Here is a 6,448-nt window from a genome sequence, read left to right on the forward strand (position 1 = left end):
CCATGCAGAAAGACCCCAGGCCGGGAATCGAACCCAGAACCTTCTTGCTGCAAGGCAACAGCTCTACCAACTGCGCCACTGTGTAAAATAATATTTTACTTCAATTCTTTCCTCAGTCAAAAGTGAACTGGAAGTAAACTATTGACTGCAATAGAGGCAAAAAAGATGAATTTTACTGTTTCCTTATTCTGGCTTAGTTTATCTTTAAACAACTGACGTCTATGTGACATATGTTCTGTATTATTGATCATATCTACCTTAAATTAGAACCTGCTGAGGAGCAGATGATTTTTATTTTGCCCTGATGAATAAAACCGCAGAACAGGAGGAGGAAAAACCAACTTTCTTCGCTTTTCAGACGAAGCTGTTACCGCACGATTGGTGGTCTGAGCTGTTAAACAGAACCAGAAGAGTGTCTTCAGGAGGAAAAAAATAAATAACCCAAAAAAACTTATGGATACATACTTCTGTGTAATGGATGTCTGAGTTGTGAGATGAGGCCGGTCCTCTGGGAGGAGATCACATTTGGCTTCTGTGCAACACCTAATTAGCTGCGATGCAGTGACAGCCTGCAGTCTAACACCGAGGCTGAGATGTTCTTCCTATATTATTATCTGCATAATAAGGTTTTTTTCTGACTCCTGTGATGGAGCGTCTCTGCCCATCAGTCCACCTAATATCATACTTTTACACTGTGATTCACCCCCTCCAGTTCGGACCGGCCCCCCACCACTGATGGCATATTTCTCATTATGGTTAAATCAGAGAGATGTGGTGTGAGGCCTAACCACAGCTCATTACCATCATGGCGGGAGTACAGCCACCAATTTACCTGCAGACGAGGTAATGCAGAGGAGAAATAGGCCGACAGGAGCTGAAATGATATTTCTAATTACGAAGCTCCTCTCCCACTGTTTTCCTCGCTGCCTCCGGCTCCCAAGCCTCATTTCAATATTTGTTTCTCATCAAACGGAGAGGAAGAGGGCCGAGGCCAGAGAGGAGGATGAGGAAGGTGATACCTGCAAACAAATCAACAGCAGCAGCGGCGAGACGAGGAGGGTGAGTCGTGTTAATCATCTGCTCAAAAGCTGCGGCTTGATTCTAATTTCCTCCTCAACAAAAACCAGAATCAGACAAATAAGAGACATTAAAACCAGCTCAGCCCAGAAGAAATCGGACAAAAGATTGAACAGAAATAAGACCCCGCGCTCAGAACATTTACACAGACATTAGAGAAACTAGGGAGCTCGAAAATAAGGATGAAGTCTATGAAACATCAGCAGAGACACAAATAAGAGGAGACAGGATGAAAAGTCATTTAGATCAGGAGGATGAATGCATTACCGAGGCTACGACACCGATTCTAATCAAAATGTTTCATCACAGGAGAATTAAAACATAAATTTGAATCATCTGAACGGCGCTCGGTTAAATACTGGAGGGAAATAAATCTGAAGGTTCCTGCTGGTTTTAATCAAAGTAGAAAAAAGTTTAAAGAAACAGGAAATAAAACTCAGGAAGTTCAGTTTACTAATGATATCAAAGTGTTGCAAAGCATAAATATGTTAAGACTAAAAAAACTAGGCCAGAAAATTTGATTCAGATTATTGATCAACACTCAGCAGCAGCATCATGTTGGTGTACAGGTGGACTTTATTTTATCCTGAAATAATGACTCAGAAAATATTTTAAAAATAAAAATGCAGGTTTGATGCAGCAGTTGAGTTTATAACTTAAAAGAAAAAAAAATCGACTGAATTTTCATCAGGATGAAAGTAAATATGTCCACAAAATCTGTAGTTACATGGGAAGAAAAACAGTTAGCTTGTGTCTGCTAGCAGAAAACACTGCAAAGTGTTTTGTTTTAAATTGCACCTGGTTGATAAAGGTTTTCAGTCCCTGTAAGACTCTATTATTGCAACGTGTAATAATTCAAACAGGTAAAAATGCCTTTTTCATTTTTCTGATCTATTCTGCCACCAGTTAGATGAGTTGTATTAGTGGGTCATTAAAAGTTTTTCTAATTTTTCCTCCGTCAGATCAAACTGTTCAACCAGCATCGTTTTAATGCAACAGGTAGTCCAACTTCTCTCCTTTTGCTTTGATACATATTATATGTTTGACAGGGATATTTTCCAAAGAATCGTTAAAAAAGCAGGGAAAAATATATATCTAGGTAATGAAGACTGTCAGCTGTAGAGGGACTCCGACCCTGAAGACGACAGCAGATCTCCAGGACTGCAGAGGAAAATACAAAACTATATATATTTTATATATACAAATATTTAAACCTCCAGACTGTGACAATTATTTTTTTAAATCAAAATATGATGAGCTAAAGTGACTTAAAAATGGTTTGACAGTCATGAATTCCTGATTTTTGGCTATTTCTTTTTGTAATAAAAAAATTTAAAAAAACTTTTATAAGGGCAGATAAAATCTTTAAAGCAAAACTCAAATCTGTTTAAATTTACACCTGGAAACTCAGAAACAGTGAATATATACATATTTATTATCAAATAAAGGAAATACTCTATGGGTTATTTGGGTTATAAGTTCATATAATAAAAAAGAAATGAAAATGATAAATACTTTTAAAATCTAATCTGAATAAGCTGCATTGATACTCCACTGAAATGTGATTGAAATTCAAACCTCTTGAAGTTTTAAATACGAAAAACTGAATATTGAGGAAACAGAAAATAGATTTGGAAACCCAGGAAGACAAAAATAAAAACAAGACGAAACCAGTTAGCCAGGAGAGAAAAGCTGAAGTTCTGAACATTTGAGCATAAAATCTGCTGCTGCTCAGATCCGTCAAGACGACAAAGTTCTGACTGAAGCGGGTCGCAGTAAACCCAGTTTGGTTTCTTGTCCCGCCCCACCTCACGGGTTCATGGTCTCCTTTGTTTTTCCAGCTCAGAATAAATGACTCATGTGACACAGCAGCAGTCTGCACATCATCAGCACAGGTAATAAGTCACCATTAAGCCTCCCCAGTGTGACCCACCCAGCTCCAGTTTAAACCCCCCCTCTGCTCCAGTTTGACCCTGTTTACTTTCAGTTTACAGTCAAACTGTGCGTCTCCAAGCTCTGCTCACCCCAACGCTCCTCATTTAAACAGTCGGTGTGAAGAAACGTTGGTGAACATCAGCAGAGAGGACACTGCCGGGTTTCAGGTCGGAAAACCCAGGGAATAATCTTGGAAAACCAATGACAGATTTTAAGAATTGTCAAAATAAATGATGTCCATTTTATGTAGCAAATATATTACGTGTACTGGTTTACAAAATTTAATTCATACGCGATTTATTTTACCAGAACAAATTTCCCTGAACGTCCCGACCTGATTTAAAGAGTGAGATCTGAATGAGAGAAAACCACAGAAGAAGAAGAAATGATACAACAGAAAAAGATTGATTGGATTCATTGAACACAATTATGAAATCAACACTTATTGTTCATGAGCAAAAGACAACAGGGCCCAAACGGGGCCCTGAGGGACACCATGACGCCGCCGACCTCTCTGAAGGTCAACTTAAACTCTGAAACTCCAACATGGAGAGAAAATCGTTAAACTGAAGGCAGATTAAACAACCTGCAAACATTTATCACTCCTGATTATTTTCAATTTTATTATAGATATTGGAAAAAGTGAGGGTTTATTATTTCTGAGATAAATAGTACACGTTTATCTGAGACGTTATTGTGAATAACAGACAAAAGAAGTTCTTGAGATAAATGTTTATGAATGTACCGGGTCTGACTCAAAGCATTTTTAAAAAGAAAAACAAACTAAAAATCCTTAGCATAGCTTTGTTTAAACATTGCACATTTGGTTTCAAAGCAAAACAAAGAAAAATGTGTCAAAACTGTAATATTTCACAAAAATTGAGGGGGAAAAAAATGAATAAAATGCTGCTAATGAGGTAATTACACATTTCCTGCAGAATCTGAAAAATGACTTTAGGCACCGACTTCCGTGAGACACTGTACTACTTGTGAAGTGTTTCAGTCCAGTTCCTCTGCAGTTCTTGGTTTCTCCTCAGAAACGGTATGTTTGATTTCCCAATACAACTTTTCAATCAAGTCACAGTCCAGAGGTTCGGTTGGCGTCTCGCTAACATCAATTCTGTTGGTCTGGATCCAAAGCATCTTTTTATTACAAGATATTGGTGTTTGGGGTTGTCGTTTTGTTAAAACATCAATTTCAAAGGCATTTCCTTTTCAGCATAATATGTCCAAGTTTGATATTCAAACTGATCTCTAAATAAATAGGTAAACTTTCCCATATCATGATACCTGAGCTGCCATGCTTCAGTGCAGGTTGAATTTGTCGTTTGTGTAATCCGACTCAAATTTATATTTATCCTGTCACATAAAGCTAGTTAGTGCGTTCTTTACACTTTACAAACACACCAACATCCTCTTTAAAATGTCGTTTTGCTCCAGAAATGAGACCTGATGGATTTTGTCCTTTTGGTATTGATCCATATCAAATGGCTGCAGGTAGGAACGTTGGTCAAATGTTCTACATTAGTTATGTTTCCCTTTCCCTCAAATCAAATTGAGGGAAGGACTCAGAATAATTTGCAATAATCTAGACCATATTATATTAGCATGAACAAATGATGACCTCACTAACCAAACCTCTAAAATAATCAAGCTAAATTTCATGGCCGTTTGGCTTCCTTTACTAAACTGCATCTGATAAAAAAAAAAAAATAAAAAAAAATTCCCGTCAATATAACAATGTTCTCATTTTATACAAAAATGGATATTCTGAATAATATTCCTACAAAGTACAAATTTAACAGTTTCATTACTGTTAAATGAAACTTAAATAAAAACATTTTAAATAAATTTTAATTGAATAACCATAACAGGGGAATTTATCTTTTGAATTAACTTCTTTAATCAAGAATCAAACAGGTTTGGACAAGAGGCTGAAAGGTCTTTAAATCATAATAACTTTACCAGAAACTTCTGATACATTCAGTCTAAGAGTTGCTGTTTGGATAAACTGAACAATCAGACTCTTTTCTTCCCCTTTCCATGAACCTGAGATCAGCTGCTCAGCTCCTCATCTTCGTTCAGACCGTTACCAGCTGACCTGCAGTCGGTCGGCCGGTCGGTCTGTGACCACATCAGGACGATTTAAAACACCAGATTAACGACGCACAAGAACACGTGGGAAGTGACTGAGTTCAGAGCATGAACCTGCTGCTGGGGCCGCTCCGCGTTCGGTCCCCGGGGCCCGATAAACGTGCTGTGAAGCCCCGGCCTGCTGCTCGCTCCGAGCCAATAAACCTGGTGCTGCTGACGAGCCTCAGAGCCGAGCGAGGAGGTGGCGGGCGGGCAGGCGGCCACCTGAGGGGAAACAGGCCTCCAGTAGAGACGAATCAATTCAGAGAGACCGAGCCGATGATCAGAACTTTATTGGAGATATACAGAGCTACACAAACAAACATCCAAAGAAAACAACATGGTACAGGTCTCTGTGATCCATAAGGTGCAGACTGTACACCACTGCAGCTCGCCGTTACATTAACGTTCCTGACGGTCCCCCGGATCAGCCCCCAACACGGCGCAAACACCCAGCTCTGCTGGAGCCGACCTCAGACCAGCCTCTGCGATCAGAACCGTCAATAAAACCCAAAACCAAAACTCTGGACCTGAAGCGGATCCGCTCAGCTGCACATCGCAGCCCACTACTGCCCTCTGCTGGAGCTCAGTCACTCAGCTTCTCCATCACTCCTGTAAACACTGAAGCATTCAGAGGAGATGGAGCTTCATGGGCACTTTTCTCCAGAACATCAGAACCGAAACGACAAAAACAACAATCTGAGTTTGAGCTTCGTTTACATAAAAACATCTTTTAATTTGTCAAACTAAAACCAGCACTGAAAAACACAATTTTACCAAGTATTTTAGATTTACATTCTAGCACAAATCTTAATACACTTGAAATAAGACAAAACAAATACAAGTAACCATTCAGCAAAATAAAGGAACTTGTTTGGAGTCAGTAATTCCTTAATTCTGAAAAATATAAAATAAAATAAAAGTACTTGTTCCACTAGCAGATTGTTATTTATACAAAATTTTTTTTTTCCACATTACAAGTGAAATTATCTGCCAATTGAACTAGTATTTTTTCAACAACATTAAGAAATTAACTTAAAACAAGCTCCTATGTCTTGGTGAAAAGTTATTTAAAAGTTAGTTGTCTTATTTCGAGGGAACTAAGATATTATCACTAGAAACTAAATCAAAATTACGTGGTTAGATTTTGCATTTCAGCAGAGTAAAGCGAGTTTAACTCAGTGACTGAGGTCCAGGAAAGCAGACCAGCGTTCTGAAAAACATTCAGGTCCTGCTGGAGCTGAAACACCAACAACCACCATCAGATCAGGAAGAAACTGGAGTTAACAGAGGCACCTAACCG

Source organism: Poecilia reticulata, linkage group LG22 (assembly GCF_000633615.1).
Source record: "Poecilia reticulata strain Guanapo linkage group LG22, Guppy_female_1.0+MT, whole genome shotgun sequence".
Lineage (NCBI taxonomy): Eukaryota > Metazoa > Chordata > Actinopteri > Cyprinodontiformes > Poeciliidae > Poecilia > Poecilia reticulata.